Source organism: Camelus ferus, chromosome 4, assembly GCF_009834535.1.
Source record: "Camelus ferus isolate YT-003-E chromosome 4, BCGSAC_Cfer_1.0, whole genome shotgun sequence".
NCBI lineage: Eukaryota > Metazoa > Chordata > Mammalia > Artiodactyla > Camelidae > Camelus > Camelus ferus.
The window spans coordinates 46,012,400-46,039,891 of NC_045699.1; the positions used below are offsets into that span (position 1 = coordinate 46,012,400).

At 51.0% G+C, this 27,492-nt stretch overlaps 1 protein-coding gene across 1 annotated transcript in view; it reads right to left on the reverse strand.

Annotated features, from left to right (window-relative positions):
* CORO2A (coronin 2A) overlaps positions 1 to 25,495 on the reverse strand; it is a 55,598-nt gene extending 30,103 nt beyond the window's left edge. Inside the window, exon 1 of the mRNA XM_032478051.1 lies at positions 25,107 to 25,495. The gene's annotated coding sequence lies outside the window, so the exon portion shown is untranslated. The remainder of the gene's footprint in view (positions 1 to 25,106) is intronic.
* Positions 25,496 to 27,492: the final 1,997 nt, after the last annotated feature.

A 27,492-nucleotide genomic window follows, 5' to 3' on the forward strand; every position in this document is an offset into this window, starting at 1 on the left:
CCCTTGGGAGATCATGGAGAGCAGGGGCCCGACCCTTGAGCCAAGCCCTTTATACCCTACCAGGTAGCCCATCAGCCTTGTCGGGGCGGGTCTATCCTGTGAAGCTCAGGTATTTCAACTTGCCTTTTAGGACCTTTGCCCAAAACGCTGGCTGTATTTGCCAGAGCTACAGGAGGCAGCACAGAACACAGGGACTGACTGCCTAATTAATGCCCATCTGATCCCAGAAAGGATGTAGGAAGCCTTACAGAAATAGACAGAACACACACACACACACACACACACACACACACACACACACACACACACACACACACACAAGCCACGGTGAGGAAATGGGGACAGAGGGAAAATGCGAGAACCAAGAGTTCACCTGAAATGTGGGGGGAGTCAACTACAAATGTGTGCTGCCAGACCCTGCACACAGAGGAAGTGGACCTCAGGGGGCGAAATTTGAGTATGAGCTTCCTAGTGGTCAATTCGACAAAGGAAGCAGAATCAGAAAGGGATTTACTCAGTGTCTGTAAGATAAACGCCACCACTTGCTAAGGAGCAGCTCAGCTTTGCTCTGCTCTGCGTCCTGAGAGAAATGGGTCCTAAAGATCATCTTAGGAAGGAAGATCAAGGGATAATGATCCCCCCAGGGTCTTGGCAATTAGGTGGCAGCTGATGAGTTGCCTGGGGCCTGCGTGGGTGGTGGCAAAGTAGGGGGCAAGTCAGCAGGCTCAGCTCCTGGGACCCTACTCCTGCCTTGTCTTGAGCGGTGGGGGATGAACTGGGGCGGAGGTTGCCGATGGTGGTGGTGGGGGACCTGTGTGTGGCCTACTGTGATGCTCACCAGACATTCCACTGCTCCCCTCCTGTCCCAGCCTCCTTGCAGTTAGATAGCCACTATTAGGCCTAGCCAGTGAATCATGGGCAAAAGTGACCAGTGTCACTTCCAGGCTGAAGCATGTAAGACCTGCCTGTGACCCTCTGGAATTCTTGTCCTTGGCTGGAAGGATGAGGTCACATGTTCCAGATGGTGCAGCTTCCATCATCCTGGGTCCCCAAGGGACTATGTGAACAAAGCACCTCCCCACAACTGACTCATGTTGGACAAATAGTGTGACTGGGAAATAAACTTATAGAGTGAACCACTGAGAAGTAGCAGGGTTATTTGTCACAGAGAATAGTCTATCTGTCCTGACCAACACACTATCCCATGCAGGTCCAATTAATGGTAAACAGGTAATGGCTGCCTGTGCTTGGTGTGGGCAGGGCACAGGAGGCTGCAGGGAAGAGGTGGGCGAGCAGGCAGGACCCGGATCCTCTCAGGAGCCAATTGAAATGACCTGGACTCTGAGGGCAATGGGAGCTATAGCAGGGGTTACAGCATGGGAAGGTGAGGACCAGTGTTCACTATTAGGTGATTCCTCTGATGGTTAGAGAAAGAAAGGGTGGAACAGATGAGAGTGATGGTCACCTGGGCTGAAGGAGGGCAGAGGGGATGGAGAGGGAGGGACGGGTTCATGAAAAATCAGAGAGGGGGATAAACAGGCCGTGGTGCTGTGCCCACACTGGGCTGTGGGGCACTGGGGCCGGTCATCGCTGCTGAGATCAACATGACCCGCCCAGCATCAGCAGTCCTGACCCCTCCAGCCACTCCCAGCGCTCTCCCTTCACAGCCTGGGGACGGCTCTGGGTCCAGGTTCAGGGTCGGGGCTGTCAGAGGCCTGGGCAATGCCTCTCCTCGAGCTCACAGCTACATCCACAGCAATAGTAGCTCACAGTTTGGGGTGCTCGCTAGGCACCAGGCACGTTTCAAGTGCTTCCCCTGTATGAATTTAACAGTAGGTGCTACCTTGCTCCCCATTACGGATGTAGGAGTTGAGGCAGAGAAGCGAAGCAACCTTCCCAAGGTCACACAGCGAGGAGGCGGTGGAGCTGGGAGCTGAACCGAACTGTCTCCGGAGCCCTCAGCTCCAGACAACGAGCATGATGACGAGAGCTCCACTCATTACACCCCCGAATCCCACCTCAGCCCCCAAAAGGAGGTATCATGATCATCATCCACCCACTTCACAGAAAAGGAACCCAAGTGGACACCCTCTGGAAAGGGGGCTGTTGGCCTCCACCGATGAAGCCGGCCAGCCTGGGAGCAGCGTAAACATCACTTAGCCCTGAACTCTGTGCCAAACTCCTCTCTCCCACCCCACCCCACCTGGCCCCAGCACCTAATCCCCACTGCCAAGTTTCTTCTAGGACTGTTCTCATGAGGGAAACTTACAGAAGTGTGGGTGGCACCAGGCCAGGCAGGCCGTCTTTCCCTCAGGTATAGGCGTGTGCATGTACATATGCAGGGTCTGGGGGAGTTTGTGCAAATGCGTGTGCACTGTGTGTGCAAGTCTGTGCATGAGCACGGGACTGATCAGGGCGTCCACATGTGCTCATGTGCTCCTGTGAGTGTGCAGCACCCATGTATCAGGGTGTTTGTGTCTGTGCATATACTGCACACACAGCAGGTGCGCATCAGTGCACATGTGAGTTTAAGGGCTCAGCAATTCAGAGAGCAGTTTTACCTTCCCCACAAGCAGGCACTTGCCTGAAAATGCAGACCATAGTGGGCCCTCAGCACTGCGAGGCCCTCACCCACAGGCTGGGCCAGAACAGCAATCTGGGCCAGGTTTACCCCACGCCACTTGTCCTATCCTGCCCGGTCCCATCCAGCTGGGCCTACATCAAAGCCACAGCATCCAGACTGCTGGGGTGCACAAAGCAGGGGGTGGCACTGATTCTACTGCCATCCCAAGGGTGCTTAGCAGGCCTGACACCATGGGATTAGGCTCTTTGTGCTATGAATTCCCCACCCCTCAAAAAGATTTAGTGATTGCTGGGTGTAACATCCCATTGAGCTTATTTCTTAATGCCCAACAGCGGAATGGCTCACTGCCTGTCCCATCCCTTACAACTCTCCTGGGGATTGTTGTCCCCATGTGGGGCAGAGGAAGTGACATGACCAAGATCGCATTAGTAGGAGAAGAGGAGGTGGGAAGCAGAAGCCAGGACGTGGTGCAGATGCCCCTCTTCCTGCCACATGCTCCTCTCTGATGTGTGAGAGAGATGGAGACAGAGACAGAGACTCAGAGACTTCCCTGCCTGGCCCCAAAGGCCTGTCTTCCCAGCCTAGCCCTGAATCATTACAGGACAAGGGTTAGCTGCAGGGTGGCTGAAACCGAATCCAAACTGGGTGTGGTAGAAAGCAGTATAATAGATTATTCATTAATTGTGCTGTACCTGGCCTCAGGGAGAGAATGAAATTATCTGATTTGGTCTTTGAACGTCAAGGATGGGGACGAGTCTGGTGCTGCTGGCCACCACTGGCCCCTTGGTAAGTGTGTGGTTCTGCATCTAATATTTGGAACCGTATTTTATTTTTTCCTAAAACCTGACCTTGTGGTCACTGAGCTGCCCCCAAGCACGCCTCATGGGACGGTCTGAACCACCACACCCATGTCAGTTAATAGAGGAATATCTGAATCACAAGTTACCCAGTTTTAAAAAATGAAAAAAGATTACCATAAAGAGTAAAGGACTCTGAAGGTGATCTACAAAGACCAAGAATTAACACAATATTCACCTAACTACAGGTGGGTCCAATAACCTGACGCCAATCCTGGGTTGACTATCATCTGTCAGAGAGTTTATCTTGATCCTGGCCCTGACCCCAAACTTGACCAGAAAGCTCCTTTCTAATTTACCCTAAATCCTTACCAGGGCCTCTGATCCACCCCAGGAGAGGGAGAGATATCTGGTTCAGGAAGCCAAGGCCCATTTGAGGTCAAGGACTCCCTGCTGTCGACGCAGGTCTCTGCCTGACCAGCGATTTCCCGTGGAACCTTCCTTTCTCACCAGACAGAAAGGAGAAACAGGTGTCAGCTACTTCTCCCAGTGAGAATTTTACCAGTCATTTCTGTTCATCTGAGGCCAGGTCCTGGTTTAGCCGTCACTTCTTGGCACAAGGTGTCTTTATTTTTGCCCACAACAGGCCAGCAATAGGGTCTGAAGTGACAGGGTAGGACCTAGGGAATCGGGGCCTCAGGGTCTCATCTCACAGGCTTAGTTTTCTTCCCTACTTCAGAACAAGAAGAGGCCGTGTAGCGCTCCAGAGAAGTAGGGTGACCAACTGTTCTGGTTTGCCCAGGACAGGGTGTGGGGGCAGATATTTCTGGGATGCAGGACTTTAAGTGTTAAAATCAGGAAGGTCTCAGGCAAACAGGAAAAAGCTGGTCACCCTTTCACTTACTATAGAGGCCTTCAGAAAACTTTTATCTGATTTATGTGCAAGGATTCTATAGTAAGTCAATTTGCCTGCAAGAGAGAAGGCTCTAGAACTGACTTCTTAAAGAGCCCAATATCCTGAACCAGAGAACAGAACACCTCGAAGCAAAAAAGTCAGGAAGGTGTATAAGGAGAGGTGAAAATGATTTAGCTCAATCACCAACCTTCATCCACTACTGGCTCAGTGCTGCTTCTGTATGAGGCCTTGTGTTGGGGTCAGGGGAAGGGGGCAATTCAGGGAAATGGCCAAAGGAGGAAAGGATGAGATGCCAGGACCCTGACGGGCTGCTAAAGTACAGGGCAGTGGTTTGCAGCTCAATGTACATTAGAATCACTTAGATCAGATCACAGGGTATGAGACCCAGGCACCAGCTCGGTCCAACACGGGAGTCTCTAGTCACACATGGCTTCTAAATTAATATTAAAATCAATTAAAATGTAAAATTCAGCTCCTCCGTTGCACTAATAGCATTTCAAATGCTCAACAGCCACATGGAGCTACCAGGTACTCAGCTAAACAGTGTAATAATAGAACATGTCTATCATGCCTGTAACTTTGGGCCAGTAACTTAGCATTTCTAATTCCTTACCACTGGGCATAATAACAAATAATAGCTAATACATTCCTCACTCTGTGTGAGGTATGTTCCAGGTACTAACTGAATCCTCACAACAATTCGTAAGTATTATCGCCTCAATTTTGGATAGAAAAACTGGAGCACAGAGAGGTTAAGTAACCTGCCCCAAATCACACAGTGAGTTGGTGGCCAAGCTGGAATCTGAAGCCACACTGATTAGTCCCGGGTCCACACTCCTCCACGGGGTTGACTTGACAACTAAATGAGATTAACCACATAACACACAGAGCGATGCTGGGGGCATATTTAGTCTTCAACAAATGTTCGCTGTGAAGACTGTTGTAGCCCCAATGTTTACAGGACACTGAGATTTGATTTAACACACGACAGGTACGTGCTGAGGGCCCAACATCTGAGTAAAAGTCCCAAACCAGAAGGTGCAAAGCAGCCCACCAGGTGCGCAGAGTTTTCCCCCCTGGTGCTCACCACGTTGATGGAGGGAAAAGACATGCGAAATGCTAACTAACAGTCTCTGCGGATCCAGAAGAACCCAGAGAGGTGGAGTGTGTATTTGAGTGTCTCCTGCGGGGCTCTCCAGTGGAGATAAAGCGAAGCAGGACCCTGTGGGGTCCTCCTGGTACAAAAGCCTTTCCATGTTCTGAGTTTCTTGTTTGTAGAAAAAAGGATTCTGCTTCCTAGCCCTGAGTTCTAAAGGGCAGATTCAGTTACTCATCAGGGACGCCAGGGACTGCAGAAACAAAGGAAAAACAGGCAAACAATAGTGAAGCAGAGCCCCGGTTCATCCTCAAAGGATGTACATAACAATATATGTTTGAGTTCTTCTACAGGAACTAAAGCTCTCTACACAGGTGGAGGATGGTAACTTCCAGCTGAGCACAGGATTCCTGGAGCACCAGCAATCAGAAGAAAGTCACACACCCTGCAGCCCTCCGCCCAAATTTTGCCTATAAAATCCCCTTCCCTGAAAACCATGGGGGAGTTCAGTTTTTTTAAGCATGAGTTCTGCCCCCCTGGCCTATCTTCCTTGCTTGACCCTTGTAATTAAACCTTTCTCTGCTCCAAATTTTGACGTTTCCGTTTGTTTGGCTTTACTGTGCATCAGGCACACGAACTTGGGTTTGACGGCAGAGGCCCGCAGCCTAGCTCAGCCCAGTGCTGAGGGGCCTGGGGGTCTTGGTGGGGCAGGGCGGAGGCTGGAAGGGCAGAGGAAGCCCTTTGGTTCTCTGGGACATCAGTACAGCCCAGGCGGGAAAGCAGAATGCTGATGCCCGGGGAATCCCCTCCCCCAAACTGCCCCCGGCAGGCCTCAACGCCCAGGCCCTATCAACAGTGGAGGCAGAGGCACCACGCAGCCAGCAGGTAAAAACAGTCCTGTTTCCAGGTTCTCTGCCTCGAGTACCCTCCCGCCTCTGCCTTTATCACCCCTCCTCCAGCTCCCTGGTACTTCTGGTCCAGCACAGATGCCACCCGGCAGGCCCACAGGAAATACAGATTGAGTCAGAAAGCGAGCCAAGACAATGCCTCTTTCCTGCTGATGCGATTAAGTCTGTGGGAGTGCCTCTTCCCAACATCTGACACTGCCCAGAGCCAGGTAGGTCCCTGGGTCCCGAGGAGGAGTAGGGCATCTCCTGAGATGGTCCGAACTCCCCTGCCCCACGGAGCACCTGCTCTTGACCCCTCCCTCAAGCTGTGTGCGGCCTGGGCTGCCTTTTCTTGCAGTGACTCCATTTCTCCTCCACCACAGCCCAGGCCTCCTAACCTGCCCCCACCCTGACTCTGTTATTTCCCTGAAGACAGCCCTCTCCTGTCCCCTCTGTCTTCAGGATAAAGTCCTCTTCTAGACTTGAGTTTTGAGGCCCCTGTACATTCCCTGATGGACGGCCTTCCCCTCACATCCACAGACCTGCCTTTGGGCCATTCTGGTTTATCTACTCCCCCTTCAAAGCGTCAGCTTTCCCAGACACCCCATCTCTGCTCACACCCCTTCTCCCTGCCTAAAGGCAAGTCAGCCCAGATAAGTCTGAGGCTCCTCAGATGCCCCCTTCTCGCACTGCACCGTCCTGGGCCCAGCTCAAACAGAACCGCCTTTGGGGCCTCCCCAGATCACAGCCTGAGCAGTCTTTGTAGCCTGTGAGGTCCCCCATCCTGATACTCACGGAGGCAAAAGAGGGGCACCTGGTTCAAAGCCCGCATTTGTCTCTGGGCCCTGGCATCCTCATCTGTAAAAGAGTACCCGACATCTATCTCACGGGGCCTTGCCAAGGGCTAAATGAGGCAGCAGATGTGAACTGCCTTGCGTGTGTCTGGTATCATGCAGGAGCTCGGCTGATGGATGCTCCCTTCCCTTCCTCCTGACCTGCTCCCTGTTTCTTCCTTCTTTCCTCCGTCTGTCCATCCATTCATCCATGGGGCTGTCGACCCCAAATGGCCCTCCGCCTTCTGCACTGCCCACCCACAGGCCAGACCCCACAGGCAGGCACCTAGGGGGAGTCTGACCTGGCTCCTGGACTGAGCTTTCACTCACTCCATCAGCCTCTCCTGAACACCCGCTCTGGGTACTAGGAACTGGGAACTGAGCATGTCACTTCATAGTAGGCTTGCTGGTCAGGTGGAAGAGTCCTAATTCTGATGCCAGTTTGCTCCGTGACCTTGGGCAAATCTTGTCCCATCTCAGGGTTTGTTTGTCCACCAATAAAACAGCAACGCCTCTGCCCTGCCCACCTGTTAGGACAACCTGCTGAGGGCTCTGCAGCCCACCTGTTCCAGACCCTGGGACCCGAGAGGACGCTGGGACTGCCCAGCTGGCGGCCGCCCCAGTCCTCAGAGGGCTGGTCCTTTCCTGCCTCGACCCTCGGGAGACACAGAACAGGGCTTCTTCCTGTTTATTCCTCAGAACCAGGCCCTGACCAAAATTCCACACAGATTTATTGCCCCACAATTTCCTTATATGGGAGTTTCGAGAGACAAGGGTCACTGGAGACTTTTTAAAGATGACTCCTGGAGGTGGAAAACCTGGGGGCTCCACTTCCTGGTTACCGTCTGTTCCCTGGCAGAGCTTCTGGATCTGTTTTTGGACAGAGAGGGACACTGAGGCCCAGAGAGGGAAGGTGCCTTGCTCAGGGCCCCACAGTGAAGCCCTGCGGCCCCGTCCTGGGACAGACACCTGGCCAGGGGGCTGCATTCTGTCATCAGTGGACCCGACAAATCAGCTCTCACCCTGCCCAGCTGCAGGGGCCTTGGGCCCCGAATGAGTCCAGCCAGCATCACTGGGACCCTCTCTTAGCCTGGCCTGTGCTGGGTGCTGTGGGGGCAGGGGTGACCCTGACCCCCAGGAGCCCTGGCTGATGGTAAAAGCCAGCAAGCTCAATTCAGGGCAGCAGGGAGCCTGAAACTGGGGGAGTCAGTGAGGGCCACCAGGAGGCTATGTTTGAGCTAAACTTTGAGGCTGAGTGGACGAACCCAGCACCGAGGTGGAAGGCTCTGCACTGAGCCATGCCCGGAGCCCTGCGGCGCAGGCAGCGAGGGGCATGCGGCGTTGGGTGGGTAGGCGAAGGCACATCCAGGGAACCGAAGGGTCCAGACCAACTGGGGTCTGAGCTAATGCTGGGGAGCAGTCAGGGCTGCGGCTGTAAGGGTGGCCTGGCGAGGCTCTGAAGGCCTGCTGAGGAGCTGGTACTTGAGACCACGAAGGGAGGCGGCAAAGTCTGTAGCCCAGGTGTGAGCTGTCAGGGCTGAAGCGGCTGTAGCCCCTGTCATTAGCGAGGGGAAGTATTCTCTCTCCTCAGCTCGGGGCTGTTCTAGGGAAAAAATAAATGTGTTTCGTTTCATGCCCAGCTCCAGTCTGCGGGAGCGGCTGGAGCACGATGAGAGCGGCGAGGGGACTCTGAGGCCTGTCTGGACGAGGGAAGAGCTGGCATGCTGCTGACCAGAAGTCCGGGCCTGCCCTGTCTCCACCGGAGAGAAACACTGAGCTGGGAAGCCCATTCCTGGGCTGCTTCTCAGCAGCTGGGTTTTAAATCAGGAAGCAGCGTCCTTTTATCATTCAACCCATTTCCCTGTGGGAGGAGTTCCCAGGCATGACTTAGGGCTGCCTGCTCCTGCCTGGGACTGGGCAGCCGACACTGCACGTTCCAGCCCAGCTGCACATGCAGGAGGGTGATGGGAAGCCCCTACCTGCTTCTCCCCCACCTGCTCATCAACATGGAATTAAATGCCGCTGTACAGCCTTAATCAATTCCCTGGGTGGTGTCTGCAACAGACGCTGGGAGAGGATGGTGGGCCTTCTCTCCATTTCCAGCCTCCCTGGGCTCTGCCCACATCTGTTCAGGCTAGGCCTGTGGGCCAGGGAGGACAGGAGGCCCAAGGGAGGATGAAGAGTACAGTCAGCAGCCCAGGCTGAAGAGGCACTTCCGTCCCAAGACTGACTCTTTGCTCAGACCGGTGACAGTATCTCATTTACATTTTGCAAGAAGCTCTCCAACAGTGGGTCTCAAACGTGAGAGCACATCAGGGTCACCTGGAAGGCTGACTGACACCCAGATTGCTGGGCCCATCCTAGAGTTTCTGATTCAGCAGGTCTGGGTTGGATGCTGAGATCTCTACATTTCTAGCAAGTTCCCAGGTGATGCTGATGCAGCTGCTCCAGGAACCCCTCTTTGGGAACCACTGCTCTGCAGCCCTGCTCCATGATTTACAAAGTCCTTCCCACTCACTGTTGAATTCACGCCTCACAGCCACCTTGGGTGGGGACAATTATCCTCACTTCATGGATGCAGCAAACTGCACTCAGCTCAGAGTGATGGAGGCACATTCCTGAGGTTACACAACACGTAGGAACCTAACTCCAAAGGCTCCATGAGCACAGGGCACCTTCCTAACTTGGGCCACATGGAGCTGTGTTTCTGGGCTTCCTCTCTCCAATATTCTCCTAAATACATAAATGTGGGTTCAGGCCAGCACTCAAGAGCTGGGCAGGTGTTTCCACAACAGCTTCACAGTCTGAACAGCAGGCATCAAGGGCAGGTGGTCAAGACATAGGCTTCAGAGTCAGAGACCCTCCCTACATCTTGGTACCACACAGCACCCACCTCTCCCCGGGTTACTATGAGACGGGGCAAGAGGCTGGACAGAGCCTCTGAGCTAGCACAAAGCGAGTGCTCCACAAACCAGTGTGCCCATACAAGAGCCAGGGAGGGATGCGGGGAAAGGTACTAACCTTCTCTGTGCCTCAGTCTCCTCAGCCGTAAAAGAGGATCAATAACAGAATCTGCTTTATAGGGGAGTCATAAGGATTCCATACGTTTATCCCTTTAAATTGCCTTAGAGCAGCGCCTGGCATGCGGAAAGCTGTGTGTGAGCTTCCTATGCACGGTCACTTTGCTAAGCATGATATTTTAGCATTGACTGCACACTCTTCATCCATACATGTAAACAAACCATTAAACAATAGACTAGGCTACTGTGATGTCAAAATTTAAAAATCATGGTGGTGGTGATTGCACAACAGTGTGAATCTACTTCATGTCTCAGAACGGTATACTTAAAATGGTTAAAATGGTAAATTTTATGTTATACCACAATTTAAAAATAAAGGAATAAGGAACAGCAGCACGGAGCTAGATCAGCACCCAGCTCTCTGCACGCCTTCGCTGGGCTCTGCCTCTGCTTCCACGGTGGTTTCACCAGGGAGTTCCTGTTCCTTTAACCCTTCCTGACTCCTGGCCTTAGAGTCGACTTCAGGGGATGAGGGGCAGTTGGTTCCCCAACTGCTCACCCTTTCTTTCACTCCTGGCTCATCAGGGCTTCTCTGCCTAGGCTTCCAGTAGGAGGGGCCCCTCGGGGTGAGGATCCTTACCCCTCCCCCAGGCACCTTCAGGATGGCCTCGAAGACATTCTCCCGGGCAGAGGGAAGCTCTTCCCTTCAACTTCCTTCTAGCTCGCTGGCCCTCTGTGGAGCTGACTCCACTCATTTTGGTGAAGGAAGGGACCGCTTGAGGGAGCAGTGCCCTCAATAACCAGCACGTACTCCCACCAGGCTTCAGCTGGGAGCCCTGCTCTGTAGTGGGAAGGTGCACAGATATTCTGAGACCAGGGGCCCGGCTCCAGTCTGCTCTGCCCTCATTTGCTGTGTGACCCGGCTCAAGGGTCCCTCCCTGGGCCCCAGTGCCCCATCCATAAAATGGGAATGTGCATCCCTGCCTAAAACCCTCCTGGAGAATGGAGGCAAAGGCACTTTGTTTCTTTATTACATGGTATGACCACGTCAAGAGGCAGCATAGCAGTGGATAGACGTGGTTTGGAGCCCGCTTGCCCAGCTCAAACATCGGCCCCAACTCACACCAGCCGGAAGGCCTTGGACAGGTTAGTCAACCTCTCTAGGCCTCAGGTTTTCTCCTCTATAAAATGGGATGGTAATATTAAATGAGTTCACATCTGACAAGCACTTAGAACATTGCCTGGCACATGGCAAATGCAAAAGAAATTAAAAATTAGTAATAATGGCAACAATGTGGATGGACCGAGAGTATTAGGCTGAGTGAAATAAGTCAGACAGAGAAAGACAAATACTGTATGATATCAATTTTATGTGCAATCTAAAAAAATAAAATAAATGAGTGTATATAGCAAAACAGAAACAGACAGACATAGAGAAGAAACTAGTGGTTATCAGTGGGGAGAGGGAAGGGGTAAGATAGAGGTATGAGATTAAGAGGTACAAACTACTATGTATAAATAGATAAGTAACAGGGTATATTGTATAGCACAGGGAACTATAGCCATTATTTTGTAATAACTTTAAATGGAGTATAATCTATAAAAATACGGAATCACTATGTTGTGCACCTGAAACTAATAAAATATTGTAAAGCTATACTTCAATTGAAAAAAGAAATTAAAAAAACTAATAATGATAATTTCTATCGACTATTCACTATGAGGAGGCACAGTTTTAAACTACTTACCTGTATTAATGGATTGAAATGAACATTTAGCAGAAATGAATACGGACTTTGAACAAGGTTTACAGATTAAACCAGAAGCACAAAGTGCCCATGTTCCTTTTCTCTTCAACCAGCGACACCTAAAGATCTAGTTTCGAGGGTGGGAGGGATCATCTGCACAGGGAGGCACCAAAATCCCCTTCACTGGATGAAAACAGAGGAAGCCTTGTGCCCCTCCCCCACCCCTCAGTGCCGATTTAGAATCTGAAGCTCTAATTCTTGTCTAATCTAATTCTCAGCCAGACCCACTAACTCCCTCTCTCAAATGATCTTATTAAATCTGGGGGCAAGAAACAGACACGATATCCCAGGACTGCCTGGGGTCAAGGGCCCTCATGGGCATCCAGCCCAGCTCTCTGCTCTTCTGTCCACACCCTTCCATCTGCAAAGCCTGCAGGTCCCGGCTTGCACCATTCTACTAAAGGGAAGCTCACTCCTCCGCGGGCATAAGAGCGCAATCGTTAGACTTCCTCCTACTGAGTGGAAATCTACAACTTCCCCACTGCCCTGTCTCCATCTCTGGAGCCCCACCAACCACATCCGGTTCTCTGCCCCATGACAGCCCTTCAGAGATCTGAGGCCCCTGACCGCCTGCCGCTGGGATGGCTCCACTCCAGGTTGGGGGGCTTCTTGTGTGACTCAGTTTCCCATCTTCTCCCTATTTTGGTTGTGGCACAGTCATGCTCCAAGTTGTCCCCATTGCTCACTCAGTTTGGAGACCGGCTCATACCCAAACCTCCTAGATGGGGGCTGCGAACCACTCAGTAGAGAGGTCTCCAAAAAGATCCCAGACTTCACATCTCAGAAAAGCAGCAACGGCCAAGCCCCTAGAGATCAAGAGGTACAAAAGGAGAATCAGCATGCCCAGGGCCACCCACACAGGGCAGAACAAGGAGTGAGAGCCAGGTCTCCAGCCCCCAGCCCAGGAGAGTCCACTAAGACACGGAACAAAGTTTCCTTTGATCCTGTGCCTGGATACGGTGTCACATATTTTGTTCCTTATCTGTGCTGCTATTCTCGGAGGGACAAATTCCAAGGATGGCTGGGGAAGAAGGCCTTCTGATTGTGAGGCCGAGGGTCATTCACCCTAGCTGGGCTCTCCTGAGGCTCAGACCTTTGAAAGATACTGCATTTCTCTAGAATGTGGTTTAGGCTGGGAAAGATGGGGCCAAGAGAGAAGACAGACCCCAAGTCTTTGCTGCTAGAAAGGCCAGCAGAGCATAAAGGGTAAATTGAAGCACATCCACTCAATCCATATTTTCCAAGTTCCCAGTTGGAAACAGAACACCATTCTGGGCTCTTTGGGCCCAGAGGTAGCCACGGAGTCTCTGCCCTGGGAGCAGGTAGAGAAATGGAGAAATCGCACCCCACTCAAATGAAGTCTGATCATAAACGTGGTGGTGTGTCAGAAGTGGCAGCAGCATAGACAAGACCAGGAAGTTAGAGCAGGGGGACTCAAACTTTTTTGATTATTTACTCCTTCCAAAGGGAAAAGAATTGAGCTCACCCACTCCAATATATTATATTATATACAAGTGCCCATCACCAGTAGCCACAAGGCACAATACATACAAGAGGTGAGACTCACCATTAACTGGAGTGACTGTAAATTTATATTTCAAATAGTGTCCTCCCCGCCCCAAAAATTTTGGGTTGACTTCTTGACTCATGGTTTTTTCCCTTGTGGCTGATGAAGTGATCCTGCTGGAAAGCCAAGTGTTAATCCTTCCATTGTCTCGTCCTCATGTGCTAGCATTATTAGAATTACTAACTACCCAGCATTCTGGTAGGAATCTTTTAAAACCACTTGTCCATTTTGTGAGAGTTAGTTTTGTTAAAACCAGTTAATATAATCCATAAATTCAGTCTGGTTTAATTACCCTGGATTAACCTAGATTAACGACCAGGTTAATTAATAGGGATAACCTGCCCAAAATGAAGCAAAGAGTAGGGTGTCCTTGCCACCTCTTTCCCAGAGACTTCTAGAGACACAAGACATGAGGCTGCTTGACCCCCTGACTGACTGCAGACAGTATCAATGTGTCTACACCTGGCAAATGTGAGCAAACCTGAGTTATTCCCTTGTTTGGATAATATTTTTTCCTATACCCCAATAGTGTCTTGCAACCCTCACCTTGGAGGCCAGGGAGACCCTCAGAGAGGATTTTCAGGCTGCAAGGGATGGCAGGGATCATCTAATCTAAACCCTCACTTTGCAGGAGAGGAAACAAGGACCTGGGAAGGGATGTAGCTGGTCCTGATGTTAACACCTCCGTGTCCTGGCCACAGTTAGCCCCTTCCTGGCCCTCTCACTGGGCTATAGGTAGGTCCCTGATCTCTCACCCTCTGGGCTGCCTCCCCTGGGATGTGAGATCACCCGCTGGCTCTGAGGGTAGCTGTGGGCAGCAGGGAGACGTGCATCTCAGCAAAGGTTACAGGTGCTATCAGGATGGGGGACGAGGGGTCATCAGCAGGCCCTGGTTCTGAGAGTTGCTCTGAAGCCTCAGTTTCCTCATCTGTGAAGTGGGACTAAATCGACCCAGCTGTTGTCTGAGTGCCCATGAGGTCTCAGAGACATCTGTGGGCTGGGAAGTACCCCCTGAAGGGCATTACGGCTGTCCTCATAACTTTGGAAGGTTCTGTTTGGGAGGGTGAGATCTGGGATGTCCCTAGAGCCTGAGAATTCTGCTCTGACAGCCAGCTGGAGCCCTGGACACTGCAGGACTTGGAACCCCACAGCCCAGCGGTCTGCAGGGTGTGCCAGTTCTGGCCTGGTAAGGTGGTGGGTAGCTGTGGACATGGATCTTGGGCCTTGTGTGGCACAGGCTGAAATCCTGCTCCTGTCTCTGTGGCTCTCTTCCCTCTTCTGGGAAGGGGAAGTGGGGGGACAAAGGCAGTAGGGAGGTGAGCAGTCAGTCTGGGTGCAGACAATAAGGGCGCGCATTTTCTATAGAGCATTTCAAAACAATAGTAAAATCGACTAAAAGTCTGACTTTTTATTACCATGATGTTCCTGCAATTCTAAACAATGTCAGTGATAAAACTCTCCTCCCTGCCAGGGCAGACTGCTCCCTCCCTGCCCTTGGTATCAGGCCAGTATCTGATTCTTCTCTCTTTAGATTGAGCCAAACCAGACGATGTGTGCACCACATCCCAAACGGGCTCCGCGTGCTTCCCATCACCAGCCCTTGGCTTCTTTGTTCCTTTGCCAATATCTCCCTCCCCATCACTCTGTATGTTCAGCTGCCTGGCTCAGACTAGATGCTCCCTCTTCCAGGAAGTCTTCCGGCATGCAGTCCTGTCCATCCCCTAGCTGGCTGCAGCTCCTCTTCCAGGCTGCAAACTCAGCAGTGTCATGTTCTCAGCTCCAGAGCAAGAGTCAGGAAAGGAACTACCCTCTGAAATCTGGGACCCACGGGACAGACAACCACACCAGAGAGCTACTTCCTAGCTGTGTGACCTCAGACAAGTCCCATGGCCTCTCTGGCTTCCGTTTCCCCTCTGTACAAGGACCATCTCATCTCCAAATGGCCTCCTTTCCTTCACTTCAGCCATCCCTTCTCTTAGCCACACCCTGTACTTTGTCATCATATGAAACTGTTTCGCCTGCTTCCAAAGTCACATTAGTGTGACCCCCTCCTTGCCGACCACACCCTCAATGCCTCCAGCTTCCTGTCACCCTGGCCTCCTTCTCCTGGTACCCACTCATCCCACCTTCCCCCACCTCCAAACATCTCTTAAACCATCCACATAGGTCCATTCCCATGGCTACCACCTGTTCTCATCTGGTCACTTAGTCTCAACCACCAACCATCTTGTCCCTGATCTTTTCAAATGATAGAAATCTGAGTATGTCACTCCATGGTCATTGCTCCAGGGCCGGAAAGGTCTGGCCCACTCAACCTATCCAGCCTTACCTTGCCCAGGGATCAAAGCTGCAGATATACAGTGCTTTTAATTCCTCAAAAGCCCATTTTCTCCAGCCTCAGGGCCTTTGCACAGGCTGTTCCTCTGGTCTAGTGTGCTCTGCTCTCCACCCTCACATACTCCCTACTCATCTTCCAGATCTCAGCTCAAAAGCCCTCCCCTTCAAACAGCCTTCTGCAGTGATCCTAGACTAGGCACATTTCTCTGCTCTGCATGCTCCTTATGTCCCCTCTCCTCCAGGTTTTGTGGGACTCCCCGGTTACTGCCCATCTATCCTCCTGTCTGTGAGCTCAGCAGGGCTGCTCCTTTATTGGTTTTGCTCTGCCTTGTATCCTGAACACTGAGCTGTGTTTCACATGCAGAGAGTGCTCAACACATGAACAAAGATCCTGTTCAAAAAATCAAATTGAGAAATAACTTTTTAGGAATGAATGAGTGGGCCAATCTGGGTGAGGCTCTAGGATTGTATGTGTGGGACAGGCCTCTGCAGTTTCTCTCCAGGGTGGGCCACAGGCCAACTGACTCCTAGTAATGGTCATAACGAGGATGAGACTAATGATGCAGTCAGTAAGCTCTCAAAGCCCCATCCTGTCTATTAGCTCCCCAGCCCTCCTCCAGGCCCCGTTACTCAGAGCACCCAGCGTTTAACGGCCAGTGCACCGAGGCATTTCTGCACTGAGGTACGTTCACTCTGATGAACGTTCTCTTTTTCCCAAGGACCAGAGCTCAAGGGCCTTGTCTTTGTGGGGTTGGATGAGGAAAAAGTAGTAGAATCTAGTTAGAATAGGGTTCAAATCCTAGCTTTACCTCTTGCTGGCTGTGTGACCTTGCAAGTCACTTAACTTCTCTGGGTTCCTGTTTCCTCATCTGCAAAAAGAGAATATCTAGCCATGAGGTACTGTAAGGATTAAATGAGTGAATAAATGAAGAATCTAGGGTGGGGCCTGCCACATGTCTGATTCCAAGACACAGTTTTTGTTTTTCTATTTAGCATTTTAACATCTCTGAAACTATGATGCAACTTATAATTATATTTTAATTGCCTTTTAAAATAGAATTATATATTTTATAATTAAATATATAAAACACATAAAATATATTTTATAATTTTATATTTTATAGAAAAGTCCTTTTTTCTTTCTTAGTGGATTATAAAGTAACAGTGTATCTCACAACAGGCGGTGCCCTGCATTCAATGAAATAGGACAGCAGCTTAGTTTCTTTGCTTTCTTTGCAAAGAGGCAGGAGGGTCTATGAGAGTCCCAGGGACCAAAGACTGAAAAGGCACATGATTGAGCGCAAAGGGCCTTCCGGGGCTTGGCACACTGAGGTGGAAACCTGAAGCATCCTGGGATCTGAAGGCACAGGCTCCTCCCCAGCCTGGTGGCCTCTCGATCTGCCCCAGATGTCCCAGTCCCACCCAGGGGGCTGCCTGAGCTCCAGCAGGACCCTCACTTTCCTGGATCTGACTCTATGCTTCTGTTGATGTGGTCTGAGGTTCCTAGCTTTGGACAGTCAGGTCATAATGCTGACTGTGTCTGCAGCCACCTAAAACCCCTAGTCTTTGTCCCAAGAAGAGAGTCCTGGGACTCATTCCAGAGACCCCCAGAGACCTCTCCTCTTGTGTTATTCCCACATCAAGCCATCCCTGGACTCTGCTCTCAACTATTCTGGAAGGCCAGCATCCAGGATGTCCTCCAGGCCTTACCCAAAGTCCTCGTGCTGTGGGTACCTCCTTAACCCTCCAGGCTGGTAACAGCAGACTGGCCAGATTATTATACTAGCTATATTCTATTGTAACATGTATATTACACACAGCCACATTTTTATAACAATAAAATGTCTATCACATATAAAATTTCAAAATATAGAAAAGACAAAAGAAAACAAAATTCTGCCATCTAGTGATAATCAACCAGCTGGATGTGTGTCTGTCTGAGTATCTTTCTGTATTTACATGTGTGTGGATCTATTCTTTCCTCATATTCAAACCAAAACAGGCTCATTCCCCACCTTGCTCTTTTCCTTGCTTTTCCAGGTAATGCAAATTTGCAGACCTCTCTCTACACAGACTGGCTTCTTTCCAGTGACCTCTCGGTGCTCCTGTATCCTCCATCCCTTCACCTGGCAGGTCCCTCCAGCCGCCACCCCCCTCCCCAGGTCAGGTCCCTGAGGCCTGACTAGGGTGCCCAGCCTGTACGAGAATGCAGGGCTTTTGGCCTGGTGGATTTCTATGGACACTCACTCCTTCCTTGGACAGGGCTGTGATCGGGTCATAGCTGCCCTCGGAGCCTCCTCTAACCCCAGTTGCAACCCAGCACCAAAATACTCTTGAACTCTTAAATCAAGGGCTGTGAGGTGAACAGCGGCTGTCTGCCCCTGCCGGATTTGACTGCAGGTCTTTCTAAACAGGCTAGATGTTTCTCCAGACTCAGATGCTGCCCCGGGGGACTCTAGATAGCACAATAAACAACAATGAACAGGGGCCTGGCATTCTGCAGTTCACAAGCGCTTCCATGCTCTTTATCCAGTTTTGAGACTCACAACCACCCTATATATTAGGCAAACCAGGTATTTATGATCTCCATTTTACAGATGAAGAGACTGAGGCTCACAGAGGTGGAGCAATTTACCCAATGACCTTCCTCGCTTTTCTCTCCTTCAGAGTCTGGCTAACTCCAAATCCCACTAACAACCTGGCCCAGGTATCACCTCCTCCTGGGAGCCTCCCCAACTCCCATCCCCACCCCTGGCTGCAACAGATGCCCCTCTTTGAGGGCCCACGGCTCTGGGGTGTCCCTATTAGAACTGGAGCCCCACCAGGCTGTGTGCCTTTGAAGGCAGTGGTGGGTCTGGCTTATCTCCATCTATACTCCCCAGGTATAGTAAAACCTTAATAGATAGCTGCTGGTATGAAGACCATTATGATTATTAAGGCAGGAAACACTCTACTCACTTTCCAGGAGAGAAAAGGGGGCATAAAGAAGGCACAGGACTTGCCTACAGAGTCTGTCAGTGGCCAGGTCAAGTCTTCCTCCTCAGAGGCTCTTCTGTTCCACTGTCTCTCCTGTTGTCTGCAATCTTGGACTCCAAGCCACTGCCCGAGGTTCATTTCCATCTCCTCTTGCACTGGCAGGGCCCTACCGACCAAGCCGGGTGTGAAGGGGAGCACTGTGGACAGGGCTCTGGCTGGGTAGGCTCAATCCCTGGGCCAGCACCCTGGGGTGGCTCTAGGAGCAGCAGCAGTAGCCAGCTCTCTATTGAGCTCTTCTGTGTGCCACGCCCTGTGCCAGCACTTTCCATCTCCATCTCCCTTTATCTTGCAGCTGTCACCATTATGATGCCACTTTGCAAGTGGGGGGGGGGGGACCCTGGCCCAAGGCTCACCCAGTGGCCTGGGCTAGGATTGGAAGCCAGGGCTGCAACCCTGGCAGCAGGCAGTCCCAGGAGTTTGCTGGCATCAGTCAGAAATAAACGCACAGTCAGAGTACAGGAGACAACTCCCAGGGGGCCTGCAGGCTTGGCAAGGTCCCAAACTCTCCCTCCCCGTTCCCTGGCTGCTTCCCACCCAGGGTCTGCTGGAGGGCTGAGACTCTTGGGCTCTGGAAACACAGGCCTGCCCTCGCAGTGCCCAGCACTTCCTGTGGGCAGGGTCATGGCACTTGCCAGCCCCCTGCAAGCTCTGGTCTCAAGATCAGGCTGGAAGCAGCTGTCTCATCAACCAGCATAAGTTCTTAGATCCCTATGTCTTCTTAGAATGAGACATCACACTCTGCTCCCAAATGGCTGAGAGATGCTGAGCAAGGCCTTCCTTTCACTGGGCCTCACTTTCCCTATCAATGAAATCATGCTGGGGTGGGGGGAGATGGGTGGGTGGTGTCTCAATGGAACCCACCAACTGACATTCCAGAGTTTGCCTATAGGTAACATAGCCCAGTGATTAAGACCCTGGACAATGCAGCCAGAGGACATGGGTCCAAATGTATGACCCTGGGCAAGCTGCTCAACTGCTTTGGACCTCAGTGTCCTCATCTGTAAAATGGGAATAATAGTAAAAAAAGAAAAAGACAAGGTAAATACACCATAGTATTTATATAGATTATCTGGTATTAAAAGAGAAGATGTGAATGATTTATTTTCTGTCTGTTTTCCTGTCTTTCTTCTAAATTCTCCATTATCATCAAGTATTTATAATAGAAAAAAATATATACTTTCTCTGTAAATTAACTTTATTGAGATATAATTTACATATAATACATCTATTAAAATTGGGAATAATAATAAGTAATAGTATCTATTCTATAGATTGCTTTGAGGATTGAATGGGTCAACGGGTGTAAAATCTTAGATGGTACCTGGAGCATAAGAAGTGCTATTATTTGTTAAATAAATAAGCCCAAGAGAAAACTCTTAATTTGAAAAGATGCATGCACCCTAATGTTCACAGCAGCACTGTTTACAATAGCCTAGACATCTAATCAAGCTAAATGTCCATCGGCAGATGACTGAATAAAGAAGATGCGGTGTGTATATATATATATATATATACAATGTAATTCTACTTGGCCACAAAAAAATGAAATAATGCCATCTGTAGCAACATGGATGGACCTAGAGATTGTTATACTAAGTGAAGTCAGACAGAGACAGACAAATATCATATGATATCATTTATATGTGGAATCTAAAAAAATGATACAAATGAACTTATTTACAAAACAGAAAGAGACTCAGACCTAGAAAACAAACTTATGGTTACCAAAGGGGAAAGAGGGGGAGGGATAAATTAGGAATCTGGGATTAGCAGACATAAACTACTATATATAAAGTAGAAAAACAACAAGGTCCTACTGTATAGCACAGGGAACCACATTCAATAACTTATAATGATCAATAATGGAAAAGAATATGAAAAAGAATATATATACATATAACTGAATCACTATGCTGTACACCAGAAGCTAACACAACATTGTAAATCAACTATACTTCAATTAAAAAAAAAACCCCAAGACCAGCCTGGCTTCCTCCTCCTCTTCCTGCTCACCTGGCCTGGACCACTACCTCACCCCTAGCACCAAGCTCAGCAGATCCTCTGCCCCCATGTTCAATGGTTCACACACGGGTCCAACCTCATCACTTCCACAGCTTCTCTCTGCACCCAGAGGAATCACACTAACGCAAATGTGGCCGTGCCCTGGCTTTGTTCAAAAGCCTTCCATGGCTCCCTCTGCACTTGACCAAAAGCCCTACATCCTCTGTGAGATACTGTTTCGGCAAGTACTTAAACTCTCTGTACTTCTGTTCCTTTAACTGAAAAACAGACATACAAATAGTACCTCCCTCACAAACTTATAGGACTCATTTCATGTTGTATGAGACGGGGTGCACAGCCTGACCCATGGCCTCTCTAACCTGTCTCCTCTTCCCTCTCCATCACTCTGTCCCAGTGTGCTCTTCCTTGAACGTGCCAGACATGGCCCTACCTCAGGGCTTTTGCACCAGCTCTTCTCTCTACCTAGATGGCTCTTCCTCCAGAAATCAGCCCAGTTCATTCCCTTACCTCCTTCAAGCCCTTGCCCAAAAGTCACCTTCTCAATGATCCTCCCAACCATCCTATTTAAAACCACAACCACCTCTTTCCGTTCCCCTCACATGCCTGAAACATCCTATGTTTTATTTGCTCTATCTCACTTATCACCACCTATTTTACTTACTGTTAACTCTCTGTCTTTTTTCCTATTAAGAGTGGAAGCTCCTTTAAGACAGTTTTTTTTTGTCTATTTTGTTTACTGTCAAGCCCTCCCACCCCTACCTAGAAAAATGTGGCGCAAAGTTGGTGCTTAGTAAATGGAAGGCTGAATGACTACACGAATGACACAAAGCACAGGACAGAATCAGGCAGGTAGTAAGTACTCAACACTTGTTAGCTTATTATTGTTGTTGTTATTGGTTCTTCAAGGTGAGACTCCCAAGTCCTTCCACCTTGACTTCTCCAAGCTTATAATCACCTTTCCCAGTCCCCACCGCACCCTGCCAATCTCTCAATTATGGTAAGGAGCACACTGCATTTTAATTATATCTTTTTCCATTTAGGCTGAGCAAAATAAAATTGCCATTTCTTATAAGTCAAAAACAGCTAGATACTGACCATTTCACATAGTTTAATCTAATGTGTTTCCCATGGCACCCATAGGCCCTCGGGAGGCACCTCAAGGCCTAGAACACAGTAGGTGCCCAGTAAATGTTTGTTCACCTCCTCCTGGCCCTTCATAATAGCTGTGATTGCTAAACACCTCCAGTCTGTTCTGAAAGAGGCAAGGCACAGCCTACAGACTTAAAATAAGAAATGGAGGATCTTGCTGCATTATTTTCTGATCCTCCTGAAAAATCTCGGTCCCCTTATATTTGGTAAAGATAAAAACAAAAACACACTAGCTCCTAAAATAATCCATGTTCTGGCCATTTGAAGATAACAAAGGTCCAAGGCTGAGGGAAGTCCCTTTCCCAGAAGGGTAGCTAGCTAGCTGCTTGACTCTAAGGGGATTCATTTAATGATAGGGGAGGGAGGGAGGCTGGAAGGTTCTTTGGTTACCCTATGTTCATGGCTCCTAATAAAAGCTTCAGTTACAGGGATTTAAGTCTAGAAGGTGGGTTATCAGAGCTCAAAGAAATTTAGCAATCACTGAATATACCCCATTTCACAGACAGGGAAATGAGGTCCAGAAGGGCAGGGATGGACCTAAGGTCACACGGTGGGGTAGAGGAAGAGTCAGTCTGGGAATCTACAGCTGCTGACCTGAGCCTTGTGGCTTTTCCTCCGGACCACACTGCTCCAGTGCTGGCCAGTCTCTGGCAATGGAAGCTTTAGTGTCACTATTTTTAAAGCTGTACTTTTCAAATGAAATGTTGATTAAGCCTCAGGTAAAACACCAAAAGCTTCATCTCTATAAGATAACGTCTTGTAAATAATAGCACTACACTCATCTCTGTAATTACTTCCTTGGGGTAAAGTCCTCAAAGTAGAAGGCTAGGGGCAAAGGGAAGTTAGGATCATTTTCATGGACTTTTTAACCAGCTGCCAGATTGCCCTGTAAAATTAAATGCTACTGCAGAATCCCTACTGTTTTGCCAGTATAGAGGTTTATCCTCTTATATTTATTTTTGTTAATTTTATAGGAATAAACACAGGTTGCCTTCATTTACTGTATGGTATGGCTTTTCAAACACACACACACAACACACACACACACACACACACACACACACGCATACACATTGGTCCTGGAGTCAGGATCCCTGGGCTTGGTTGTTTGTCTGCTGTGTGACCTCTGACAAGTCATATCCCCTCCAGGGATAGGGGATACCTATCTGTAAAATGAGGGAGTTGGACGAGATGATTTCTTAAGATCCCTTTCAGCTTGGACATTCCATAATTCCATGGTACATTTTAAAATTATTGGCATAGGATGACTTTTTAATAACTGGAATCTGCCCTACCCCTAAATCAAGGCCCACCTGGCTTGGACTAGCAGAGCAGGAAAATGGAGCTCAGATTATACGCAGGTAGAGATGATGGGAGGCACAGGTAGTGTGTGATGGAGCTACACTTGAGTGAAAGCACATATACTTAGTCTGCTTTTACAAGGGGATAAGAACACTCATCTGTGGTCTAGCTTCAAGTTCTGTGCAGCTCCATCATGGCCAGAACGCAAGGTCATGGCCACTCCACTTCGGCCCTAGTGTACCAGACTTGCAGTCAAAGGGAGCTCACCCCCAGCAAATGCTCATCCAAGCCTCTGTACACACACCTCTAATGACACAGAGCTCACCACCTGCCCAGGCATCCGCTCCTTTCCTTTGGCTTTGAGGAAGCTCCCGGGTGAGGGGCAGGTCATGAGGGGGAAAAGAGAGACCAGAAGGCCCAGACTTGATTCTCAGAAACTACTCCCAGTTAGGGCAGGCAACAGGAGAAGACAGGGAAGAGGACCCAGAGGCTGGAAGGCCTGGAGAGGGGTCCCCTGGCTCTTCTCTCACTCCAGACCTCTAAGACGGCTGCTAACCCATACAGGGGACACATTCCAGTCCTGATGAAGGTGGGTTCTGAGCAAGCCCCAGGCTAACTGCTGCCTGCTCTGGGGCAGCCACCTCAGCTTCCTTGTCTTGCTTTTTCTCCCTTTGGCTCTGACAGGAGAAACAGTGCCAGATCTGGGGCTGTTTAGCCCTGAAATGAGCTGATTTAAGGCACCAGATGATTGCCCTGGGGTGGGGGATGGAGCAGGACTAGCAGATTCTAGTTCTGCTTACAGCTAGTGAGATTCCCATCATAAGCAGTATGCAATAGGGCAGCAAGATCTTCCAAAGGGGATCTTACCAAGGGGCTGGGCCAGATGCCAGAGGTCTTTTTTAACTCAGAGAGCTTGGACCCACAGTCTCTCAGACACCTGCTCTGTCCCAGACCCAACCCTACCCAGACACAGCTCTCTTGGCACTGTGGCCCTTCTGGGGTGCCTGCATGGAGAAGTCATTCCTATCACACCAGGTGGGAGCACAGAGCTGGGCACCAGAACCTGGAGGGGAAGGGAAGAGGAAGGGCATGCTCCACACCATTCCCTAAATCAAGGTGTCTGCTGGGTCTGGTCCAGGCAAGTCTGTGGCCGAGGGCCCATCCACCTCCAAACCAGGGATCCTCCAGCCCCAGACCGCGAGAGAGACTTGGCGGGCAGACTCTGACTGCCCCACCCTGCATGCCTAGGCGGGCTCCAAAGGGACCCGGGGGTGTCTCCCCTCCTTGTTTCTCATACTGGGAAGGTAAGGCCCAGCAGGTTACTCAGCCAGGAGAGGGAAGAGCCCCGGCACAGGTCCCACGGGGCACTCAGGCCACTAGAGGGGACTGTCGGGACCGGCTCGCCACACCCAGCATGAGCAGCCCTCACTGCGGGTGGGCTGTGAAGACAGTGCCCATCCAGGCCCCGCCGCCGTCGGGAGCCGGGAGCTTGAGGCTGCCCTACCGAGCAGCCCGGCTAGGAAGGGGCCATCTTTACGGCCGCTATCCCGATGAGGAACTGAGGCCTGGGGAGGAGCAGTGCTTTGTGCAAGGTCACGCGGGGGGCTGTAAGCCAGGTCCCCCCAGCCCCGCCGGGTCCCTCGCGGTGCACCGAGCCCCAGCATTCCTCCCCGGGCGCTGCAGCCGGGGGACGCAGCGCGCACACATAGCGCAGACCTGGAAGGCATGGCCGGTGGTCCCGGGCCGCCCTACCTTGATGACGGCCGCGCAGGTGGCGGTGGCGGCGGCGGCGTCCGGCTACGGCTCCGCGCTCCTCGCCGCCCGCCGAGTCCCCGCGCCCAGCGCGCTGCCTCCTCCCCGCCGAGGCCCGGCGGGCGGGGCCTATGGGCGGGGCAGGGGCCCAACACAAGCCCCGCCCGCGAGCCCAGCGAGTTTGCGGAGCCACCCCTCCTTCCTCACCTCCTCGGCCGCGCTCCTGGCCCCCAAGAGCTGGTCTTGGGGCGCGCACACGCACACAGAACGGGCGCGCACACCGGCGCGCACACGCCGTAGTGACTGGGGCAGGCTGCTTGGCGACCAAGCAGAAGCTGGGGACAGTCACACCCGCCTGCCTTCACGTCCCGCCACTCCCTGGCTGAGTGACATGGGACAAGGGACTTGGCCTCCCGGGAGCCTCCTTTTGTGAAATGTAAACAGTAACTGCGTCTGCCTCAGAGAGCTCTCTGAGAATTAGATGAGAGGATCTAATTTACGGCCCGGTAAAGTGCGCGCTTAGAGCCCGCCACAGGAGTCTCTTCGGTGAACCTGCGCCGGTAGTGTAATTCCCGAGGCTTCCCGGTCCTCCGGGGAGGAAGAGGGCAGGGAGAGCTGCTGAGTATGGGGAGGACGCCCTTCTTTCTCCCGGTAGCCAGGAGAGGGCGCTGCTGCCCAGCCTTGCCAGCTTTGGGGTCGAACACACTAGATAATCTCCATGAGGAGGCCCAGGCTTTTAGTAATACCACCTAACCCTTAAAGAGCCAGACACTGTTCTAGGCACCTTAAACAAATCACCGCACTTTACCGTCACACAAGCCTACGAGGTTACCTATGACACACCTATTTTACTCTGAGGCACAGAAAGGTTAAGTATCTCGCTTAAGATCACACAGGTAGGCAGTGTGGCTCCCAAGCCTAAGCTCATAGCTACTACATCACACCACCTCTTTTGAAAAAGCTCTTTGTTCAGTGGTGTATCTCCAGGGCCTAGAACAGTGCCTGGCTCAGTAAGTGGTAGTTCACCTGAATGTCTTAATTCACCTAGGACTTGGGCCAGTAACGCTGGTGCATCCCCCACTCCCTTGCACACACCTCTGTGCCCTTGTTCACATTGTCCTCTCTGTCAGGAATTCTCTCCCCACATCATCTCCTACTGTCTAACCAGACTCATACTTCCTTCCAGGCTCAGTACCAACGTCCTTCCCCAGGAAGCCTTCCCAGATCCCTTGTGGACATGCATTTTCCCACTCCATGTCACTATGGTAGGTGGCTGGGACTGTGTTTGAGGAAAGGCTGGTTTGACAGGGATTTCTCTGGGGACCATGGGCATATGGACCAGAGGGGAGGCCACTGGTCCTCTGCAATACATGACATGGGACCCTTCCTAGAGATGCTGTGTGTATTTCCTCATTCTCCTGACCCTTCCCTCCCTCTGACTCTGGTCCATTTGGTGAAGGCTACCCTCTAATCATGTGAATTGCACACATGGGAAACTGAGGCCAGAGAAGGGATGACAGGCACAGGGGTCCCTAGCTAGGAAATGACACAATAGGTCTGGTCTCAAAGTTGAGCCCATCTACTAGCACTTTCTATTGGGCCTTATTGCTGATTGGGATGGGCCAGAAATCCAACATCTTCTTGTGTCCACATGGCCTGCTTTGATTAATCTGCCATGTGTGAGTCAGTGTCTAATGGGGGACCAGAATGTGTGTGTGGGGGTAGAGGGGCAAGTTCTCTCCTCTTCCTGCCCAGCATGGAGCATTCTGTACAATATGGCCCTGTGCAGATATAGCTGAGAAAGAATGAGGGTACAGCAGTGCCTGGGATGTGAGATTCTGAATATGGGGGGAGAGTACCTAAACACAGGCATTCTGTAGAAGTGAGTGTGCATCTCCCACTTTGCGGTGGGGAAGGGTCTTCCAAAGTGCCCTCCAGGCCCTCCCTCCTGTTTTAAGGAGTCTTACTCTGGGTGGATATTGCCCCAGGCAGGCTCCCCAGGTAACTCCTTTCTCCTCCCCTATGGAATGGAGCTTGGACGTGAGCTTGCCCGGGGCCTATGTCTGGGAGAGGAATGCTTTGAGCTAGAGGGCCCATCCCCTGGGGTAGGGATGTGGGGCTGTGTTGGATCAGATCCTCTAGCCCTGGAAGGCAGCAGCCCCTGGGGATGAGGGGCGACAGCTGTGGTGCAGGGCCAGGAACCTGACACCAGGGGTGGGCCCCAGATGCCTTTCAGGAAGAGCAGTGGGGGGGGAGGTAGGCAGTCTCCCTAGGAGCAGCAGCAGCCTCAGACATTCTTGGGGTTTGGCCCTACCCCCACCAGTCCCTGCTACAGCTTCCCTGTCAGGTGGACGGTCCTTCCTCCCATTTTGCTCTCCCTGGAGCT